Genomic DNA, 25,161 nt, shown 5'->3' with positions numbered 1-25,161 from the left:
TATTTGTGTTTGAACAGTCAGCGAGACACTGAAACTGTTTTTTTTTATGCAAAAAGGTGGATTACACCCAGATTTGAACCGTGGAAGAGGAAAACCACAGTACTAGTTCTCTGGCCTACACCAGAATCTTTTAAACAGATATATTTGTGTCTGAACAGTCAGCGAGATACTCAAACTGTTTTTTTGATGTAAAAAAGGCAGAAAGGTGGATTACACCCAGATTTGAACCGTGTAAGAAGAAAACAACAGTTCTAGTATTCTGGCCTACACCAAAATCTTTTAAACAGACATATTTGTGTCTGAACAGTCAGCGAGACCCTGAAACTGTTTTTTTATGCAAAAAGTTCGATTAAACCCAGATTTGAACTGTGGAAGAGGAAACCCACAGTTCTAGTTGTCTGGCCTACACCAGAATCTTTTAAACAGATATATTTGTGTCTGAACAGTCAGCGAGACACTAAAACTATTTTTTTTTTATGCAAAGAGGTGGATTACACCAAGATTTGAACCGTGGAAGGGGAAAACCACAGTTCTAGTTCTCTGGCCTACACCAGAATGTTTTAAACAGATATATTTGTGTCTGAACAGTCAGCAAGACACTGAAACAGTTTTTTTTATGCAAAAAGGTGGATTACACCCAGATTTGAACTGTGGAAGAGGACAACCACAGTTCCAGTTCTCTGGCCTACACCAGACTCTTTTAAACAGATATATTTGTGTCTGAACAGTCAGCGAGACACTAAAACTGTTTTTTTTCGCAAAAAGGTGGATTACACCCAGATTTGAACCGTGGAAGAGGAAAACCACAGTTCTATTACTCTGGCCTACACCAGAATCTTTTAAATAGATATATTTGTGTCTGAACAGTCAGCGAGACACTGAAACAGTTTTTTTTATGCAAAAAGGAGGATTACACCCAGATTTGAACTGTGGAAGAGGACAACCACAGTTCTAGTTGTCTGGCCTACACCAGAATCTTTTGAAAAAAACAGATATATTTGTGTCTGAACAGTTAACAAAACACTGAATCAGTTTTTTTTTATGCAAAATGGTGGATTACACCCAGATTTGAACCGTGGAAGAGGAAAACCACAGTTCTATTTCTATGGCCTACACCAGAATCTTTTAAACAGATATATTTGTGTCCGAACAGTCAGCAAGACTCTCAAACTGTTTTTTTTAGGTAAAAAAGGCAGAAAGGTGGATTACACCCATATTTGAACCGTGTAAGAGGAAAACCACAGTTCTAGTACTCTGGCATACACCAGAATCTTTTAAACAGATATATTTGTGTCTGAACAGTCAGCGAGACACTGAAACTGTTTTTTTTACGCAAGAAGGTGGATTACACCCAGATTGAACTGTGGAAGAGGAAAACCACAGTTCTATTACTCTGGCCTACACCAGAATCTTTTAAACAGATATATTTGTGTCTGAACAGTCAGCGAGACACTGAAACTGTTTTTTTTTTATGCAAAAATGTGGATTACACACAGATTTGAACTGTGGAAGATCACAACCACAGTTCTAGTTCTCTGGCCTACACCAGAATCTTTTAAACAGATATATTTGTGTCTTAACAGTCAGCGAGACACTGAAACTGTTTTTTTTTATGCAAAATGGTGGATTGCACACAGATTTGAAACGTGGAAGAGGAAAACCACAGTTCTAGTTCTCTGACCTATACCAGAATCTTTTAAACAGATATATATGTGTCTGAACAGTCAGCGTGACACTCAAACTGTTTTTTTTATGTAAAAAAGGCAGAAAGGTAAATTACACCCAGATTTGAACCGTATAAGAGGAAAACCATAGTTCTAGTTCTCTGGCCTACACCAGAATCTTTTAAACAGATATATTTGTATCTGAACAGTCAGCGATACACTGAAACTGTTTTTTTTTTTTTCAAAAAGGTGGATTACACCCAGATTTGAACTGTGGAAGATGAAAACCACATTTCTAGTTCTCTGGCCTACACCAGAATCTTTTAAACAGATATATTTGTGTCTGAACAGTCAGCGAGACATTCAAACTGCTTTTTTTATGTAAAAAAGGCAGAAAGGTGGATTACACCCAGATTTGAACCGTGTAAGAGGAAAACCACAGTTCTAGTACTCTGGCCTCCACCAGAATCTTTTAAACAGATATATTTGTGTCTGAACAGTCAGCGAGACACTGAAACTGTTTTTTTATGCAAAAAGTTGGATTACACCCAGATTTGAACCGTGGAAGAGGAAAACCACAGTTCTAGTTCTCTGGCCTACACCAGAATCTTTTAAATAGATATATTTTTGTCTGAACAGTCAGCGAGACACTCAAACTGTTTTTTTTACGCAAAAAGGTGGATTACACCCTAATTTGAACCGTGGAAGAGGAAAACCACAGTTCTATTACTCTGGCCTACACCAGACTGTTTTAAACAGATATATTTTTGTCTGAACCCTCACAGACACACTCAATTTTTTTTTTTTGGGGGGGGTGGCAAGTACCAAAAGGTTAATAAGACAAGTATTTGTACAGTCTGACTGAGGAAAAAAAAAAAAGAGGATTTAGATGAAAAAAAAAAGGATTTTTCCTGGCGCCTGAGACCTTGGGCTAAGTCTAGCAATTTGAAAAGTAGCACACAGGACTGTAATGCAGTGTTTGTTGGTATAACCACTACGTCTCCTATACAGCCTGCCTGGTATCTGGGATGGATATTGTTATGATCTGCAACATGTACTAAGGAAACATAGGGGAAAGCTCTCCCTACAGTAAGACTAAGCTGAATCCCTACGATGTAGCTGGCTGCCTTTTCCTAGTGATCAGACCCGCCTTAGTCCTCAGCTAGTCTGAACGAAGACCTATAGAATTAAGGGAGGGGTCCCTAAAAGAACTTAGGACTGGGACAAAAATGGGACACCTCCTAAACAGAGAAGTTGTTGCAGAACACAAAAAGACAAACTGACAAAAATGTACTAGAGGTCCCAGAGGATCAAGCAAACTAACAGAGAAAGGCACCGAAGCACCAGGCTAGAGAAACAGTCAAACACTGAAGGCCAGCACAGCCAGATGAGCGGAGCCGGAACACAAAGGCAGATGGTCACATGACCGCAAAACACAAAATGGAAAAAATAAACAGGAGGGTTCTAACAGTACCCCCTCTTTTATGAGGATCCTCCGGATCCTCCAGGCCTAGGCCTATCCGGAAACCTCCTGTGGAAAGCTTTAACAAGCCTAGGAGCAGAGACATCATCCGTCCTTACCCAGGAGTTGTCTTCGGGACTGAAACCCTTCCTGGAAAAAAGATACTGTAATCTCCCTCTATGCCATCGAGAATTCAAGATACGAGAAATTTCATATTCGCCATCTTCCACCACAGGAGGAACTGTGACAGTGGCGTCCCTATCTGATACATCAGCCTTTTTCAACAAGGAAACATGTAACACAGGATTAATCTTCCAGGAAGTAGGGACATCCTATCTAACAGCAGACGGGTTAACAACCTGAAGCACTTTAAATGGACCCACAAACTTAGGACCCATTTTTTAGAGGGAATCCTCAACCACAGGTTCTTCGAGGACAACCAAACCATGTCACCCACAGTAAACAAAACCTCTTTACGTTTCCTGTCAAAATACTTCTTGGACTTCTTGTTAGCCTCTTGAAGGTTGCAACGTACATTAGTCCAAACTCTCTCCAAATCACCGGAAAAATTCTCCTCCTCCGGCACCGCCGACCCCAATTTGGAGAACGAACCAAAAGACGGATGTCTGCTAGTACAACAAAAAAAGGAGAACACCCAGCAGAGGAGGATGTATGATTGTTAAGAGCAAATTCTGCGAGAGGCAGAAACTCAGGCCACACCTCTTGATTGTCCGCCACAAAACAACGCAAAAACTGTTTAACATCCTGGTTCTTTCTTTCAGTCTGTCCATTAGACTCAGGATGATAACCAGACGAAAATGACAAATGGACTCCCAACCTGTTACAAAAAGCACGCCAAAAGCGAGCCACAAACTGAGGTCCTCTATCAGAAACAATATCCGTGGGAACGCCATGGAGCTTGACAATGTCCTTAACAAACGACTTAGCGAGTGTCTTGGTGCAGGGCAACTTAATGAATGGAACAAAATGACACATCTTACTAAAACGGTCCACGACCACCCAGATGACAGTAAAACCCTCGGACACAGGAAGATCAGTAATAAAATCCATTGTGAGATGCATCCAAGGCGCACTAGGAACCTCCAGAGGGCAAAGCAACCCCGCAGCAGGAGAATGTGAAGCCTTTGACCTAGCACACACAGTACACTGACGCGCCCACTTGATGACTTCCTTCTGCCATCCATGCCACCAAAAACTGCGACTGATAAGTCTCTTAGTCTCAGAAATTCCTGGATGACCTGCCAACCGAGACTCATGACACTCCACAAACAAATCTTTCCTAAAGGCTCTAGGCACGAACAACATCCCATGGGGAGTGTTAGATGGAGCATCATCTTGAGCTTTCAGAATCCCATTCTCCAAAACGGAGTTCAAAGTCGCCACCACAACTCCTTTCTGTAAAATGCTCTCCTCCTCCTCGGCACCGACCATAGGAGAGAAGCTGCAAGATAAAGCATCGGCTTTAACATTCTTAGTACCAGGGATATAGGTAACAGAAAAATGAAACCGAGAAAAAAAAAGTGCCCACCTAGCTTGACGGACATTCAAGCGCTTGCAGCATCCAGATACATCAAATTCTTATGATCTGTGAAAACCTGAATAGGAAATCTAGCGCCTTCCAAAAAATGACGCCAATGTTCAAACGCGAGTTTAATAGCCAGCAACTCCCGATTTCCAACATCATAATTCAGTTCGGTTTCCGAAATTTTTTTAGAAAAGAAGGCACAAGGATGTACTCCAACCTCGTTCTCCTGAGACAAAACTGCTCCAACCCCCACCGATGAAGCATCGACCTCGACCAAAAAAGGCTTGGTCTCATCAGGCTGCATAAGGATAGGGGCAGAACTGAACCTCTCTTTGAGATACTCAAACGCTTCAATGGCCTCAGTAGTCCACTGGGCCGTATTCGCACCTTTCCTGGTGAGATCGGTTAGAGGTTTAACAATTAAGGAAAAATTCTTAATTAATTTCCTGTAATAATTGGCAAAACCCAAAAATCTCTGTATAGATTTCAAACCAATAGGCCTAGGCCATTCCTGCTCAACTTCACAGGGTCCATCTCAAAGCCCTCGCTGGAGACAATGTAGCCCAAAAAACTAATTTTCTGCACATCGAACTCACATTTCTTCAGCTTAGCAAAGAGTGAATTATCACTCAATAACTGCAAAACTTCACGTACACTCTGCCAATAGGACTCTAGATCTGGTGAATAAATTAAAATGTCATTCAAATACACAACCACATTCTTACCATTCAAAGGTCTCAGGATGTCATTAATAACGTTCTGAAAAATGCAGGTGTATTGGTAAGATCAAAAGGCATCACCAGATTCTCAAAATCACCTACCGGAATGTTAAAAGCAGTTTTCCATTCATCACCCTCCTTCACTCGTAACAAATTGTATGCCCTCCGGAGATCAATTTTGGAGAACCACTTGGCTCCCACTAACTGGTTAAACAAGTCAGGAATTAACGGCAATGGGTAGGAATTGCGTACGGTAATCCCATTAATTTCACGAAAATCCAGACATGGAAGTAAACCGCGGTCCTTTTTTTTAACAAAGAAGAATCCAACTGCCACAGGCGACTTAGAAGGTCTAATGTGACCAGCAGCCAGGCTAGTCTGTATGTACTCCTCCAAGGCCTTTCTTTCAGGGATAGTCAGATTAAACAAGCGACTTTTGGGAAGAGTAGCACCCAGAACAAACTCAATGGCGCAATCATAATCCCTATGAGGAGGTAAAACTTGCGACTCCTCCTCCGAAAAAAACCTCCAAAAATCTTGAATATTTACCGGTAATTCCCCTTTTTCCACAGCCGCAATGCAACCATTACAACATTTATCATAGCACTTCGGACTCCAAGACTTAATCACATTAGTAGACCAGTTCAGTAAAGGATTGTGCAGTTTTAACCAAGGCAATCCTAGAACAACTGGAGAGGGCAAATTATCCAAAACAACCAAGTCCAAAATTTCTTGGTGAACTCCATTGATAGTGAGGGGAAATGCAGCAGTCTTGTGAGTAATACATTTCAAAGGAGTGTTATCAATTGCAATCACAGAAATAGGTGATTACAAAGGTTTGGATTTCAATTTAAGGTTTTCCAAAAACCCTTTATCAATCACATTAAGTGTTGAACCACAATCCACAAATACCTGAAATTCAATCAAATCTCCCTGCAGAGTAGTACTCCCAGAAAGAAAAACTCCTGCAGAGTGTAAACAAGCTATACGGGCGTAACTGACCTGTTTTTTTCTTTACTTAAACAACGCTCACAATACTTAATCAAATGGTCAGCTTTACCACAATAAAGACACAATCCCTCGGCGAACCTCCGGTCTCTTTCCTGAGAGCGGAGTGACATCACCCCAACCTCCATCGGTTCTCCGCCGTCAGAGCAAATTTTCTGGGGACTAGGAAATGACATTACAGGTGTCTTTACCTCATTGAGCCTGCACCTCAGTCTCCTGTCTATACAAACAGCTAACTACATAGCATCCTGCAGAGTCTCAGGTGCAGGGAATGCAATTAGCAAATCCTTAACCCTTTCACTCAGACCAGCAAGAAATAAACATCTCAGCGCAGGATCATTCCACTTAACTTCTGAAGCCCATCTGTTGAAGTGTGTGCAATAATTTTCAACATCATCTGACCCCTGATTCAAACGTCTGATTTCTGATTCAGCAGATGAGATTCGATCAGGATCGTCATATAATAGCCCCATAGCAGAAAAAAAATCTTCAACAGACCTTAAACACGGATCATTAGGCTGGAGAGAAAAGGCCCACCCCTGTGGTCCATTGCGCAAAAGTGACATAATAAAACCAATGCACTGTGATTCATTCCCAGAGGACCTTGGTCTCAAATGAAAATATAATAAACAAGCATTTTTAAAGGAAAAAAAATTCTGCTGTTTACCATAAAAAACATCAGGCAGTCCTACCTTGCGTTCGACAAAATGCGCTCCAGAACAGCTACTAACGTGTTGCTGAAGTTTGGCCTCCTCCAGAGACAATCCCTGCAGGCGTTGAGCCAAATCCTGGATGGAAACCATACTGATCCCCGAATTTCTTTCATTTTAGTTTTTTGGGCTGGACTTACTGTTATGATCTGCAACATGTACTAAGGAAAGATAGGGGAAAGCTGTCCCTACAGTAAGACTAAGCTGAATCCCTACGATGTAGCTGGCTGCCTGTTCCTAGTGAACAGACCCGCCTTAGTCTCCTTGGTTAGTCTGAATGAAGACCTATAGTATTAAGGGAGGGGTCCCTAAAAGAACTAAGGACTGGGACAAAAATGGGACACCTCCTAAACAGAGAAGTTGTTGCAGAACACAAAAAGACAAACTGACAAAAATGTACTAGAGGTCCCAGAGGACCAAGCAAACTAACAGAGAAAGGCATCGAAGCACCAGGCTAGAGAAACAGTCAAACACTGAAGTCGAGCACAGCCAGAAGGGCGGAGCCGGAACAAACAAGGCAGATGGTCACGTGACCGCAAAACACAAGATAGAAAAAACAAACAGGAGGGTTCTAACATATATTAGTCCTGAGAAGGACTGTTTGTTTGATTTTGCAGGCTTTAGAGACCCTACACTATCTATTTCGCAGTATAAATCTCTCCCTAGCTCAGCAGCACTCTCCCTACACCGTCTGATCCGGAGCGACTGTGTCCAAGATGGCGGCGCCCGGTTTTAAATACTCGAGGTGACACTCTGCGGCCAGCCAATCACTGTAATGCCCACAACCAACATGGCTGCGGAAAAACAGTGACTGGCTGGCAATCCCTGCATGTTCATTGGCTTTGTAAAGAGCACCAGACGTGCAGAGCGGAGACCCAAGCTCCCGCCCATGTAACCCGAAAATGCTCGGTGCCCGCCGAACATCCAGAGTAGTGAGATGCTGGGGTGAGTACCGAGCAGTGTCGAGCATGCTCGCTCAACACTACTCGAGATGCTTGGCGCTCTGCGAGTATTTCCTGGTTGCTCTGGCGGGAGGTTTGGTCCCCTCCCTGCATGTTTGGCGCTCTTTAGAGAGTCAATGAACATGCAGGGATTGCCTGCCACACACTGTAATGCCGTAGCCATGTTGCTTGTGGCATTACAGTGATTAGCTGGCCGCACAACGTCATCAGGTCTATATAAGACCTGGCACCGCCATGCTTGTCACAGTCTACCCCGAAAACAGACAGTGTAGGGAGAGATGCTGCTGAGCTAGGGAGAGAATTTTTTGTTTATTAGTTAGTGTAAGTATACCACAACATCTATATACAGTATATATCCATCTGAACTAACAGTGCTTCTGAGGACTAATCCAGCTGCATCTATTCAGTGGTGACAGCAGGAGTTAGACAGGCAGGCAGTGTATGTATCAGACTGCAGTGCATATAGCAAGAGGGTCCATTGAACGTCCTGTTAGTCTAGGTATTCTACAACATATATATATAAATACATCAGAGCTAGGCAGGCAGTGTATGTGGCAGACTGCAGTGCATACAGCACAAGAGGCTCCATTCCAGTTCTGTCTGCTGCTGCTATTACATATATTTCTAGAAAAAGCCCCAGGTATCAGAGGCCAGAGATATTTTTTTTTATCTTAATCCTGATTATTTGCTTAAAAATAAATCCAGAGAACCCCATTTTTCTGCTCCATTTGCTTGTTGCCACTGCAGAATACAGCCGATCCTTTCCATATTACAGTGATAAAAATCCAGAAATTTGTAGTGAACGTGGAAAATATTGGCCTCCATTTCCATTTTGTTGCAGTGTGTCAGTGAAGTTATTGACACCAGGTCGCTGTGAAAAATAGTAACCTACGGGCCAACTATGTAAAACTGTGGTTTTCTGTCACGTGTATCACATACAAGTTCGCTTAAAATTCAGCCCTTTCTGGCCTCCATTTAAATTTTGTTGCAGCGTGTCAGTGAAGTTATTGACACGAGGTAGCTGTGAAAAATAGTAACCTACAGGCCAGCTATTTAAAACTGTGGTTTTCCGTCACACGTATCACATATAAGTGCGCTCCAAATTCAGCAATTTTTGGCCTCCATTTAAATTTTGCTGCAGTGTGTCAGTGAAGTTATTGACCCGAGGTAGCTGTGAAAAATAGTAACCTACAGGCCAGCTATTTAAAACTGTGGTTTTCCGTCACACGTATCACATATAAATGAGCTCCAAATTTAGCCATTTCTGGCCTTCATTTAAATTTTGTTGCAGTGTGTCAGTGAAGTTATTGACACGAGGTCGCTGTGAAAAATAGTAACCTACAGGCCAGCTATTTAAAACTGTTGTTTTCCATCACACGTATCACATATCACTGTGGTTCAAATCCAGCCATTTGTATTAAACGTTTAAAATATTGTACTCCATTTAAAATGGGCAAGGCGCGTGGCAAGGGATGGGGAAGTGGACGTGATGGTGATGGTGCATGCAGAGGACGAGGCCGAGGCCATGGGCAAGCTGAAATTGTCCCACAACAAACACCCACATCTTGTCGCTTGACCTTCCTGTCTCAATTAATAGGGAACCGCAGAACACCACTATTGACACTATTGAACAGTGTCAAAAGGTTATTGGTTGGATAGCAGATAATACTTCCAGTCACTTAGCCACCACCACCCTGTCCTCCACATGGTCAAGTCTCAATAGCAGTGAGTCTGGCCTGCATATTCCTCACCCTGATCCTCCTTCCTCCCACCATGCCCAGAGACAACTGATCTCACACTTGGACAGTCCAAAGAGCTGTTCACTTTTCAATTTATCGATTTGGGCCTCTCGCCCGGTACACTTGGAGTGGGGCAAGAGTAGATCGCATGTATCAATGCCCAAATATTTGAGCAGCCATGGTCACACGAAGGCGATGGTGGGAAACTGTCACAAGAGGTCGATGATGATGAGTCACAATTGCCAGAAAGTCAGGAGGAGGACCAGGGTGAGGAACAGGAAGACGAGGAGGTGGATGATCTAGTAACTGACCCAACCTGGCATGAGGACATGCAGAGCGAGGACAGCAGCACACAGAGGGAGGGAGGCATAGCACCACAACAGGCAAGAACAAGCAGTGTGGTGGCCACAGACAGAAAGTGGGCAACCGTTCCCCGTAACATCAACACGATAGAAGTTGCCAGTACAACTGTTAGGTCTTCGCGAGTCTGGTTGTTTTTTAAAGACTCTGCCAATAACCCCAAAAAGGCCATTTGCACCTACTGCCAGGCCAACATCAGCAGGGGTAGCAAAACTAGCAGCTTGACCACCACTATCATGATCAAGCACATGGCATCAAAGCACTCGACTAAATGGGCCGAACCCCAGGGTCCAGCAACAGTGTCTGTGGGTGACACCACTGCTTGTTCCACTGTTGTGCATGCATGCCAATCCCCTGTCCATGGCACATGCCAAGATGTCTCCCACCCTGCACCTGTCATGGAACACTCTCAGCTAGCACCATCAGCAAGAACGTCCACATCCATGTACCAGCGCAGCGTTCAGTTGTCCCTACCCCAGTCGTTGGAACGCAAGTGCAAATACGCAGCTAACACCCCACAGGCCACACTACTAAATTCACACATTTCACGAATGCTTTCACTCAAAATGTTGCCTTTTAGGCTCATGGAGACAAAAGCTTTCCGCAACCTGATGGCGGCGGCCATCCCTCAGTACACGGTTCCCAGCGGCCACTATTTCTCCCGGTGTGCCGTCCCTGCATTATACAAGCACGTGTCCCACAACTTTAGCCGTGCCCTCAACAATGCAGTTACTGGGAAAGTCCACCTTACCATGAACACGTGGACAAGTGCTTGTGGGCAGGGATGGTACATCTCGCTGATGGCACACTGGGTTAACATAGTGGAAGCCGGGACTCAGACCTTGGGACTGGCCCATGGGCTTAACCTCGTGGTTCAGCGGTTTCTCAAAACCTACCCGGATCTGCTTGTCAAAGTACGCCTGTGTGTGTCCATTTTAGAAAGACAGCTACAGCTTCCGCCGCCCTTGCCGTGCTTCAGCGGTGTTTGCAGCTTCCAGCTCTCTGACTGTTCTGCAATATCTTCACGAGTTGGAACTCTACATTGCAGATGTTGGGAAGGATTCAGGTGTTCATGTTAGACTGCACACATAAGACCTCAGGAGTGGACATGGATGTCCGATATCTGTACCATTCTCCAAAACTTTGAGGACTCCACCAAGATGGTGAGAGGCGATGATGCCATAATTAGCATCACCATCCCGCTTCTCTGTCTTCTGAAATGCTCTCTGCTCTCAATTAAAGAGAATGCATTGCAGACGGAGCACGATTAGCAAGGAACCATATAGGGTGATTACACAGCCCAGCCTCATCTGATCCCAACGTGGATTGGGTGACAATGAGGAAGAGGAGGAAAAACAGGAGCTAGTTATCCTGTGCTATATAGAGTACTACCTGCACAACTGTCATACTGTCTGTTCAGCGTGGAATGCCTGAGGACAAGGAGGAGAGCATGGTCAGTCATCCTCTTGCTGAGGACATGGAAGTCTTGCCTCTTTACAGTCTGGCACACATGGCTGAGTTTATGTTACGCTGCCTTTCACGTGACCCTTGCATTGTCCAAATTTTGAGTGACAGTCATTATTGGTTGGTGACGCTTCTAGACCCATGCTGCAGGGAGAACTTTATGTCTCCCTTGCAGGACAGGCCTAATAAAACGGTGCAGTACAAGAAGGTTCTTGTTGTGGAATTATTATTATTATTCCCATCTGAAAACGCTGGTGGCAGAGTTCATAGTTCGTTGGACAACCAAGGAGTACAGGCAAGAGAGCCACAAATGCAATCCAAAAGAGACAGGGGAACATTATCAAAGTTCTGGGACAGTTTTCTCAGACCCTTCCATCGCACAGGCCGAGAGGCGCAGTGTACTCTCACAAGAAGTGCAAAGTTTCAGAAGATGGTGAGAGAGTACCTTGTTGAGTACCAACGTCCTCCGTGATTCCTTTGTGCCTTATAATTATTGGGTATCCAAGCTGGACATGTGGCATGAACTGGCTCTCTATGCCTTGGAGGTACTGGGCTGCCCTGTCGCTTGCGTTTTGTCAGAGCGTGTTTTTAGTGCCACCGGTGGAATTATAACCGTTAGGCTCATCCGCTTGTCAACTGAAAATGCTGACAGGCTGACTCTTATAAAAATGAACAAGGGCTAGATTGGGCCAGACTTCTCAACATGGAAAGGGAAAAGAAAAAAAAAACAGCTCACCTCCATGAACCAGCTGGGTGTGTCCGGGATCCGTGATCAGCGCTGCTGCTTGCGCTCAGTAGACCGGTAAAAGGAAAAACAATGATCCAGCTCCACAGACTCCAATAGTAAAAACAAACGTCTTTTATTTAGAATTTTTTAAAAATATCTAGACATTTGTTTTTACTATTGGAGTCTGTGGAGCTGGATTATCGTTTTTCCTATTACCAGACTTCTCAACACCACCGAATGATAGCAGCGTAACATAAACTCAAATACAGTGTCTTTTTAGGGGAGGTCTAACTCTTCACACCCAGACATGGGTATACGCTTCCTGATTTTGTCTATATGCTCTTGTCTTCCTCCTTCTAAGTATCCTCATCCTCCACCACCATATCACCACCATATGTACCATATCAACATATCTATGTCTCTTGCAAGGGGCATTGGATTTCCTCCAAATTTTTGGCAGCCATTTCTTCACTGCATAGGCAAATACTATGGGAGACCCACTTTCTAATAATGGGAACATTGTTTTTAGGAGGCCCTCTGACCTCTACGTCTCTTGCAAGGGGCATTGGAGTGCCTCCAAATTTTTGGAAGCTGTTTTTTCATTGCATAGGCAAACACTATAGGAGACCCACTTCCTAATAATGGGAACATTGTTTTCAGGAGGCTCTCTGACCTCTACGTCTCTTGCAAGGGGCATTGGAGTTCCTGCAAAGTTTTGACAGACATTGCAGTCACTGCATAGGCAAACAGTATGGGAGACCCTCTCTTTTCTAATGGGAAAATGTCATTACTGTGGCCCTTCTCTATGTGTCTTTATATTGTTAGTGGGGTTTTTCCTAAATTTTTTTAGCCGTTGGACTCACTGCATACCCTATAACTGTATAGCACACCCGCTCCTTTTAATGGAAACATGTCATTACTGTGGCCTTGCTCTATGTGTCTTTAAATTGTTAGTGGTTTTTTTTCCAAATTTTGTCAGCCCTTGCAGTCACAGCATGGGCATTACCACTATAGGAGACCCGCTCCTTTATAATGGGAACATTTTTTTTACTGAGACCCTCCTCTATGTCTCTTCAAAGGGGTACTGGGTTGAGTCCAAATTTTTGGCAGTCCTTGCAGTAACGGCATTCTCGATAACAGTATAGGAGACCCACTTGTTAATAATGGGAACAGCAAAGCATAGAAGGCCGATGGCTCTCTAACAATAGTGAACACCGACTGCTGGCCCTTTAAGAATAGTAAGGGCCACGTGATGGCCCTATAAAAATAAGCTCTGTGACTTTCATAGTCCCTCCATCGTAAATGAAACAGGATGTGTCTGATGATGTGTCACATACCACATGGCCAGATAAGGTTGTAAAATGTTAAAATGACATTTTCGGGTGAATGCATTTGTCTTAAAAAATAATGTACACAAAAAAAAACACAGTAGGATCTTACTTTAGCACTGCAGCACTGCCTTGGCCAAACGGTAACAGGCTGTGCTAAAGATAGCATGCTTAATGCTTATGTGACAAACCGCCCACCATTGCAGAGTTGCTGTAACACAGCAGCCTGATCTGTGGCTCTCACAGCTGAACATACAGCCAGGCATGGTCGTATGTGACAATGGGTAGAACTTGGTGACGGAGAAATGACAGCCGGAGTAGATACGGTTACCCCCTATGCCAGTCCTTTCATCGAGCTAAAGTATATTGCTGTGGTGAAATACAACTCCCACTGAGAAACAGTTTCACACTGAATAACATTGGGCCCACCAGAGGATTTGATTCTGAGGGCTCACTTTTCTCCCCCGCTCAAGAGCCCCATAGCTGCTGCAAAGTTTGTGCTATCATGAACTCTCCTGATGGAGAAGCCAGGGCCCACCCGAGAATTCTCTGATGGGATTGTCCAACCCTGCCGAGAAGCAGTCATGGCTAAGAAAAGTGTGTTGGAAGGTTCCCGGACACTCTATGTCTCCTTTTTTACTGAGGTGGAAATCCACACAAACACAGGGAGAACATAAAAAATCCTTGCAGATGTTGTCCTTGCTGGGATTTGAACCCAGGATCCCAGCACTGCAATGCTTCAGTGCTAACCACTGAGCCAATGTGCTGCCATTCACCCTCTGATATCTAACAGGCTGGAGAAACTTGCACCTACTTCCACTCTATCTTCAGCTCCTTTGTAAGAAAGTAATGTATTTGGCAGCCTCTCAGTCTACCAAATAGTATTTTTGAGAAGGAAATTGGGGATCGCTTCGCTACTGGTACTGGGGGCAGTGCTAATACCATGGCGTCGTACCATAGTTCACTTGAAATATTACAGGCTGGTAGGAGGCAAGCAGATTCCCACAGAAAAGAACCAGCAGTAATGTTCAGGGACCCTTGCTTGTGGAAGGCAGAGACAATACCGGGAGAAATAGTGGTGGCTGGGGACCGAGTATGGACATCCGGCCGCTGCCGGCATGAGGTTATGAAAAGCATCCGCCTCCATGAGTCCACATTTCAAGTGCAATCAGCTGTAGAGGACTTCCTGGGAGAAATGACAGCTGGAGTTGATACGGTTTCCCAAGTCATTTCACCAAGCTAAAGAATATGGCTGTGGTGAAATACAACTCTCAGCAAAAAAAAGCTGTGGACTGGCTCCGTATCGTCCCTGGCCACATTCACTTGTCCATGGGTTTGTGGTTAGGCGGTCCTTCCCAATAAGTCCACTGGGTTGGGCACGGGTAATGTTGTGGGAACCGTGCTTGTGAAAGGCGGAGACTACACTGGGAGAAATAGTGGCGGCTCGGGACCGAGTATGGACACCCAGCTGTCGCCAGCATCAGATTGTGAAAAGCTTCCGCCTCCTCGAGCCTAAAAGGCCACATTTCAAGTGCAAGTGCAAGATTATTTGGGAGATCTGTACCCAGCCCATAGATCTTAACAGGTCATTTACATACTAACAAAATGCGGATTACTCTAGAATAAGACATTGGATTTGCAGATATTAAGGTATCATTTTATTCACCTTCCCTTGACCCGTGTGACTATATAGACAAATTAGGAAGGTTAACCCAATGACAGATTTCATTTAATATGACCAATTTTACATCTGCTTAAATGTTTAAAGTTTAAAGCACCACTCCAGTGTTTTGTTTTTTTTAGGTTTTTTTTTTAACCCCCAAAGTGGTATCACTAATGTCTGTGTCCTGCCCATAGTAATATATTTACCAGCTGCCATCTTCTGATCTTCCCGAAGCTGCTCTGGTCCCACTCTGCCATCTTATTAATGAAGTTCTTGGCTAACCGAGAAATCACAGCTAGACTTATATTGAGAAGTGATTTGTCGCCCGCTCAGCTAACACTGGAGTGATCCGGTATTTTACAGCAGTGCCGAGAACAGCAGAAGACTGGGACCGGAAAGTACTTTAGAACAGTCAAGGAACAGACATTAGTGATACCACTGTGGGACTGAAACAAAACACCTGATTGTTGCTTTAATTACATTATCAGTTTGTAAAATATACCATGTCATTTTCATGCTCTCCTTAGAGTTCTCTTTCTAAAATTGTGCAACGTTCTACTATGTTAATAATATGGAAAATGATCAATCTACGCGCTAAAGTGAAGAGCACATTCATGTATATTTCATTCTTATGTCTTTAAATTATGCCATATTCAGAATATATCATAAGTAACTCGATTTAAATAAAACATGAACAAATTCACTAGTAGTAAGTTAGCAACAAATTATCACTGTTGAACATCATCTCTATATCTTTTATTAATTTATGACAGCAGTGTCACTGGTTTACATTGGCAAGCAGCTGATTATATTTTATATGGATGCCCAACATTTCATCAACATGTCAACGATCTTGTCTGAGGGAATGTAGCAGCTCTGAAGAAAACAGACTTTTATGCTTGCACAATACTTTACAACAGGGACTGTGGACTGGAACATCCTTTCCACACATATAATATAATGTAGTGAAAAAGAGAAATCATGTCTATATACTACATCAAATATAGTATTTACATGGACAAACATATATAAGTCTACAAAAATACATACACAGTGGTGGCCAAAAGTATTTGCACCCCTGCAATTCTGTCAGATAATACTCAGTTTCTTCCTGATGGCCGGAGGACCTCTCATATAAAAGGCAACTCCTCCAAATTGAAGGTGCCTGTGCCAGGTTGTAGCTCTGTGTTCTAAACTCTGCTTCAGCCCTCAAGTCCCGCTGCTAGCCTGACTACCAGTTCACTCCACCAGCCTGACTACCAGTCCAGTCCACCAGCCTGACTACCAGTCCAGTCCGCCAGCCTGACTACCAGTTCAGTCTGCCAGCCTGACTACCAGTCCAGTCTGCCAGCCTGACTACCAGTCCAGTCCGCCAGCCTGTCTACCTGTGTCCGCCTGCCAAGTACACTCTCCAGCCCGACGGTTGGCCTACAGTCCTAACCTGCAAGTCTGTCTATGGGCCAGGCTTGCCTGCTTACCCGGAGAACGTATCAGTTACAGTGGTGGCCAAAAGTATTGGCACCCCTGCAATTCTGTCAGATAATACTCAGTTTCTTCCTGAAAATGATTGCAATCACAAATTCTTTGGTCTTATTATCTTCATTTAATTTTCTTGCAAGGAAAAAACACAAAAGAGAATGAAGCAAAAATCAAATCACTGATCATTTCACACAAAACTCCAAAAATGGGCAAGGCAAAAGTATTGGCACCCTCAGCCTAATACTTGGTTGCACAACCTTTAGCCAAAATAACTGCGAACAACTGCTTCCGGTAACCATCAATGAGTTTCTTACAATGCTCTGCTGGAATTGTAGACCATTCTTCTTTGGCAAACTGCTTCAGGTCCCTGATATTTGAAGGGTGCCTTCTCCAAACTGCCATTTTGAGATCTCTCCACAGGTGTTCTATGGGATTCAGGTTTGGACTCATTGTTGGCCACCTTAGAAGTCTCCAGTGCTTTCTCTCAAACCATTTTATTGTGCTTTTGGAAGTGTGTTTTGGGTCATTGTCCTGCTGGAAGACCCATGACCTCTGAGGGAGACCCAGCTTTCTCACACTGGGCCCTACATTATGCTGCAAAATTTGTTGGTAGTCTTCAGACTTCATAATGCCATGCACACGGTAAAGCAGTCCAGTGCCAGAGGCAGCAAAGCAACCCCAAAACATCAGGGAACCTCCACCATGTTTGACTGTAGGGACCATGTTCATTTCTTTGAATGCCTCTTTTTTTTTCCTGTACACTCTATGTTGATGCTTTTTCCCAAAAAGCTCTACTTTTGTCTCATTTGACCAGAGAACATTCTTCCAAAACGTTTTAGGCTTTCTCAGGTAAGTTTTGGCAAACTCCAGCCTGGCTTTTTTATGTCTCGGGTTAAGAAGTGGGGTCTTCCTGGGTATCCTACCATACAGTCCCTTTTCATTCAGACGCCAACGGATAGTATGGGTTGACACTGTTGTACCCTCGGACTGCAGGGCAGCTTGAACTTGTTTGGATGTTAGTCGAGGTTCTTTATCCACCATCCGCACAATCTTGCGTTGAAATCTCTCGTCAATTTTTCTTTTCCGTCCACATCTAGGGAGGTTAGCCACAGTGCCATGGGCTTTAAACTTCTTGATGACACTGCGCACGGAAGACACAGGAACATTCAGGTCTTTGGAGATGGACTTGTAGCCTTGAGATTGCTCATGCTTCCTCACAATTTGGTTTCTCAAGTCCTCAGACAGTTCTTTGGTCATTTTTCTTTTCTCCATGCTCAATGTGGTACACACAAGGACACAGGACCGAGGTTGAGTCAACTTTAATCCATGTTAACTGGCTGCAAGTGTGATTTAGTTATTGCCAACACCTGTAAGGTGCCACAGGTAAGTTACAGGTGCTGTTAATTACACGAATTAGTGAAGCATCACATGATTTTTCAAACAGTGCCAATACTTTTGTCCACCCCCTTTTTTAGGTTTGGTGTGGGATTGTATCCAATTTGGCTTTAGGACAATTCTTTTTGTGTTTTTTCATTGCAGACAAATTAAATGAAGATAATAATACCAAAGAATTTGTGATTGCAATCATTTTCATGAAGAAACTGATTATCTGACAGAATTGCAGGGGTGCCAATACTTTTGGCCACCACTGTACCTGCCGTGGCTACCAGCCAGCCTACCTGGAGGCTCCTTCCAGCTACCCGTGGTGTCTGCTAGTCCATCTTCCCAGCCTGCCTGCCGTGCTCATCTGCTATACCGGTCAGTCCCTGCCTTCTGACCCATGCGAGTCACCTGCTCTCATACAAGGACTGGTCCAGAGTAGAACCTGGTCCCTCTGCTCGGTCCTTCCCTGGTTCACGGAGTCGAATGAGCCGCCGTGCGACCTTGGTCAGTCCGAGTTGATACCTAGTTACGCCCCTCTGGTCCATCCTTGCAACGCAGCACAGAGGTTCCACCACCCAGATCCGTAACCCAATCAATCGCTTCTTATAATTATCAACAAGCTTCTTATACCTCTTAATTGGAATTTTGGACCATTTTTCTTATGCAAACTGCTCCAAGTCTCTCATATTTGAAAGCTGCCTTCTCCCAACGGCAATTTTAATGTTTCTCCACAAGAGTTCAATGTGATTTAGATCCAGACTCTTTGCTGGCCATTTCAGGAAATTATGAGGCCCCATAGCAGAAGATCTAGTTGGACCCAATTTCCCCCCCAAAAAAACTATTTGATGGGGTAACAGAAGAGCATATCTCTCAACTTTGCAGCCTTTACAATGTAATTTTCCTCCTACTGGAGCCCGAGAGTCCCCTTTCATTGCACCCATGAACTATGATGCCAACAAAGGTGCCCCCCAAACACTGTTGATACCCCCACATTGAATTCCTCCACAGTACCCTCCACACGTCAGTATGATGACCCTACTTTACACCACCTCAACTCTCCTGGCAAAGTATGGTGATCCCAATATACACTGCTCAAAAAAATAAAGGGAACACTTAAACAACAGAATATAACTCCAAGTAAATAAAACTTCTGTGAAATCAAACTCTACACTTAGGAAGCAACACTGATTGACAATCAATTTCACATGCTGTTGTGCAAATGGAATAGACAATAGATGGAAATTATTGGCAATTATCAAGACACACTCAATAAAGGAGTGGTTCTGCAGGTGGGGACCACAGACCACATCTCAGTACCAATGCTTTCTGGCTGATGTTTTGGTCACTTTTGAATGTTGGTTGTGCTTTCACACTTGTGGTATCATGAGACGGACTCTACAACACACAGAAGTTGCTCAGATAGTGCAACTCATCCAGGATGGCACATCAATGTGAGCTGTGGCAAGAAGGTTTGCTGTGCCTGTCAGCGTAGTGTCCAGAGGCTGGAGGCGCTACCAGGAGACAGGCCAGTACACCAGGAGACGTAGAGGGGGCTGTAGGAGGGCAACAACCCAGCAGCAGGACCGCTACCTCTGCCTTTGTGCAAGGAGGAACAGGAGGAGCACTGCCAGAGCCCTGCAAAATGACCTCCAGCAGGCCACAAATGTTCATGTGTCTGCACAAACGGTTAGAAACCGACTCCATGATTGTGGTATGAGGGCCCAATGTCCATAGATGGGGGTTGTGCTCACAGCCCAACACCGTGCAGGACAATTGGCATTTGCCACAGAACACCAGGATTGGCAAAGTTGCTACTGGCACCCTGTGATCTTCACAGATGAAAGCAGGTTCACATTGAGCACATGTGACAGACGTGACAGAGTCTGGAGACGCCGTGGAGAGCGATCTGCTGCCTGCAACCTCCTTTAGCATGACAGGTTTGGCAATGGGTCAGTAATGGTGTGGGGTCGCATGTCTTTGGAGGGCCGCACAGCCCTCCATGTGCTCGCCAGAGGTAGCCTGACTGCCATTAGGTACCGAGATCATAGAATCATAGAATCATAGAATGGTAGAGTTGGAAGGGACCTCCTGGGTCATCTGGTCCAACCCCCTGCTCAAAGCAGGATTCACTAGATCATCTCAGACAGATGTCTGTCCAGCCTCTGTTTGAAGACGTCCATTGAAGGGGAACTCACCACCTCTCGTGGCAGCCTGTTCCACTCATTAATCACCCTAACTGTCAAAAAGTTTTTTCTAATATCTAATCTGTGTCTCCTCCCATTTAGTTTCATCCCATTGCTTCTAGTCTTTCCTTGTGCAAGTGAGAATAAAGATGATCCTTCTACAATGTGACAGCCCTTGACATATTTGTAGACAGCTATTAAGTCTCCTCTCAGTCTTCTTTTTTGCAAGCTAAACATTCCCAAATCCTGCAACCGTTCCTCATAGGACATGGTTTGCAGACCAGTCACCATTCTGGTCGCTCTTCTCTGAACTTGCTCCAGTTTGTCGATGTATTTTTTAAAATGTGGTGCCCAAAACTGTACACAGTATTCCAGATGAGGTCTGACCAAAGAGGAGTAAAGACCGATAATGACTTCACGTGATCTAGACTGTATGCTTCTGTTAATACATCCCAGAATTGTATTTGCCTTTTTTGCTGCTGCATCACACTGTTGACTCATGTTCAGTCTATGATCTATTAGTATACCTAAGTCTTTTTCACATGTACTGTTGCTTAGCTCTATTCCTCCCATTCTGTATATGCTTTTTTCATTTTTATTGCCCAGATGTAGTACTTTGCATTTTTCCCTGTTAAAAACCATTCTGTTGGTTGCTGCCCACTGCTCCAGTTTATTTAGGTCTTTTTGAATCCTCTCTCTCTCTTCTCTAGTATTAGCTATCCCTCCTAGCTTTGTGTCATCAGCAAATTTAATCAGTTTACCCTCAATTCCTTCATCTAAATCATTGATAAAGATGTTGAACAATACAGGTCCCAGGACGGAGCCCTGTGGTACCCCACTTGAGACATTCATCCAGCTGGATGTGAAGCCATTTACAACCACCCTTTGAGTCCGATCACTAAGCCAGTTATGAATCCACCTAACAGTTGCCTGGTCCATTGCATACTTGGTCATTTTTTCAATAAGGATGATGTGAGATACTTTGTCAAATGCTTTGCTGAAGTCAAGATATACTATATCTACAGCATTTCCCTGATCCACCCAGTCAGTGATTCTGTCATAGAAGGAAATTAAGTTAGTCTGACATGACTTGTTAGTTACAAACCCATGCTGACTCTGGTTAATCACTTCATTCTTATCCATGTACTTACATACATGTTTTTTAATAATTTGTTCAAAGATCTTTCCTGGTATAGAAGTCAGACTCACCGGCCTATAGTTCCCTGGGTCCACCTTCTTCCCCTTTTTGAAGATAGGAACAACATTTGCTCTTCTCCAGTCTTCTGGGACTTCTCCTGTTCTCCAAGAATTTTCAAAGATTATGGAGAGTGGTTCTAAAATTTCTTCTACAATCTCCTTCAGTACTCTGGGGTGTAATTCATCTGGACCTGGAGACTTGAACTCATTTATGTTAGCTAAATATTCCCTCACAATCTTTCTGTTTACTGATAACTTGGATTCCTCTATTCCTTTAAAAGGACAGTGAAGATCAGTTGATGTTACATTTTCTTTCTGAGAGAAAACAGATGCAAAATAGGAATTAAAAAGTTCGGCCTTCTCAACATCCTCTCTTACCATTTCTCCATTTTCATCCTGTAAAAATCCTATAGCATCTTTGACTTTTCTTTTACTTTTGACATACCCCCAAAATCCTTTTTTATTGCTTTTGACATCTCTTGCAAGCCTTAATTCATTGTCAGCTTTAGCTAACCTGATACGTGCCCTGCAGGATCTGCAGACTGCATTATAATCTTCTTTAGATATGCCTCCCTCTTTCCATTTAATAAACATTTCTTTCTTTCTTTTTAGCATGTGTTTAAGTTCTGTGTTCATCCATCCTGGTTTCCTTAAATGCTTCCCATTCTTCCTACTTTTCGGGATTGTTAACGATTGTGCTTTGAGAATCTCATTTTTAAAAATTTCCCATCCTTCCTGGACATTTTTGTCCTTAAGGACATCCAGCCATTGGATCCCTCCTATTCTCTTTCTGAGTCTCTTAAAATCTGCCTTTCTAAAATCTAACCTTGAAGTTTGAGTCTTCACATGTCTTCCTCCTCTAGTTATCCAAAATTCTATAATAGCATGATCGCTGCCTCCTAGGGTCCCAGCCACCTTTACCTCCTCAACCATTTCCTCCCTGTTTATAAGGATTAGATCCAAAGTAGCAGATCCCCTTGTTTTTTTCCCTACCTTTTGGAAGATAAAGTTGTCAGCAAGAGAGGATAAGAATTTGCTTGACCTGTTAGTTTTACTTGAGAGAGACTCCCAACAAATGTCTGGATAGTTGAAATCTCCCATGACCACTACGTCATATTTGATGAGATCCTCAGACCCCTTGTGAGACCATATGCTGGTGTGGTTTGTCCTGCGTTCCTCCTAATGCAGGACAATGCCAGACCTCATGTGGCTGGAGTGTGCCAGCAGTTCCTGCAATATGAAGGCATTGAAGCTATGGACTGGCCCGCCCGTTCCCCAGACTTGAATCCGATTGAGCACATATGGGACATCATGTCTCGCTCCATCCACCAACGTCACCACAGACTGTCCAGGAGGTGGTGGATGATTTAGTCCAGGTCTGAGAGGATATACCACAGGAGACCATCCGCAACCTCATCAGGAGCATGCCTAGGCATTGTAGGGAGGTCATACAGGCACGTGGAGACCACACACAATACTGAGCCTCATTTTGACTTGTTTTAAGGACATTACATCAAAGTTGGATCAGCTTGTAGCGTGTTTTTCCACTTTCATTTTGGGGGTGACTCCAAATCCAGGCCTCCATTGGTTAATAAATTTGATTTCCATTGATGATTTTTGTGTGATTTTGTTGTCAGCACATTCAACTTTGTACAGAACAAAGTATTCAATGAGAATATTTCATTCATTCAGATCTAGGATGTGTTAGTTGAGTGTTCCCTTTATTTTTTTGAGCAGTGTAGTATGATCCCCCAACTGTGACCCCCCACACAGCTCTCCATGCAGTACTGTACAATGGGCCTACACATACAGAAAAATGGCCTTCACACTTCACCACACCGTATAATGCCCCCCAAAGCCATCTAAGCAATATAATGACCCTTACACAGTCCTCCACGCAGTATAATGGACTCAAAACAAACCTTCATACTGTATACTGTAATTGCTTGCATACAGTATATACACATAGCCCTCCAAATATTATAATGGCCCCCACATAGCCCTACAAAAAGTATAATAGCCCCCACATAGCCCTCCAAATATTATAATAGCTCCCACATAACCTTCCATATAGTATAATGTGCCCCATAGTCCTCAATACAGTATAATGCAGTCCCCATAGTCTTCCATACAGTATAATGCACTGCCCATAGTCCTCCATACAGTCTAATGCACTCCCCATAGTTCTATATATAGTATAATGCGCTCCCCATAGTCCTTCATAGAGCATAATGGCCTCCCAATGGTCCTCCATACAGTATAATGCACTCCCCATAACCCTCGATATAATATAATGACTCCCCATAGTCTTCCATAGTCCATACAGTATAATGCACTCCCTATAGTCTTCCCTAAAGCATAATGCACTACCCATAGTCCTTCATGTAGAATAATGCATTCCCCATAGTCTATACCATTCCCCATACTCCTTAATACATCATAATGCACTGCCCATATTCCTTCATGCAGTATAATGCACTCCCTATAGTCCTGCATACAATATAATGCACTTCCTATAGTCCTCCATATTGTACAATGCACTGCCATAGTCTTTCATACAGTATAATGCACTCCCTATAATCCTCCATACAGTAAATGCACTCAACATAGTCCTCCATACAGTATGCTCTCCGTAGTCCTCTATAGACAATACAGTATAATTCACTCTCCATAGTTCTCTATACAGTATACTGCACTCCCCTTAGTCTTGCATATAGTATAATGCACTCCATAGTATTCTACAAAGAATAATGCACTCCCCATAGTCCTCCATATAGTATAATGCACTTACCATAGTCCTCCATATAGTATAATGCACTTTCCATAGTCCTCCATACATTATAATGCACTCCCATAGTCTTTAATATACTATAATGTGCTCCCTATAGTCCTCCATAGTCCATACAGTATAATGCAATCCATATAGTCCTCCATACAGAATCCTGCACCCCTCATAGTCCTCCATACAGTATCTTGAATTCCCCATAATCCTCCATACAGTATATTGCACTCCCCATAGTCCTCCATACAAAATCCTGCACTCCCCATAGTCCTCCATGCAGTATCTTGAATTCCCCATAGTCCTCCATACAGTATAATGCACTTCCCAATGACCTCTGTACAGTATTATGGCCACCACAATGTACTCATTGATTTGAAAGAAAATACAATACTCACCTTTCCTCCTCTTCCCTCGCTGCTCCAGTCTCTTGCCCATCTCAGCACAGCGGGTGCCATGTAGTTACATCATCTCTCCCACTGCGCTGAGAAGTGTCAGCTGATGCTTTGTTTTCATTCATTTTTGGGTGTTTCTTAAAGTATGTTTGGGGTCATTGTCCTGTTGGAAGAACAATAACCTAGGATTAGTGTTGAGTGAGCATGCTCGACACTGCTCGTTACTCGCCCGAGCATCACGCTACTCGGGATGATCGGCGAGCACCGAGCATTTCCGGGTTACTCGGACGGGATCATGTTTAGCGCTCTTTACAAAGCCAATGAACATGCAGGGATTACCAGCCAGTCACTGTAATGCCGCAGCCATGTTGTTTGTGGGCATTACAGTGATTG

The sequence above is a fragment of the Phyllobates terribilis genome, unplaced genomic scaffold (assembly GCF_046119375.1).
Source record: "Phyllobates terribilis strain yellow unplaced genomic scaffold, ASM4611937v1 Scaffold_1__5_contigs__length_1240528914, whole genome shotgun sequence".
NCBI classification, from domain to species: domain Eukaryota; kingdom Metazoa; phylum Chordata; class Amphibia; order Anura; family Dendrobatidae; genus Phyllobates; species Phyllobates terribilis.
This window is presented reverse-complemented; position numbering follows the sequence as displayed.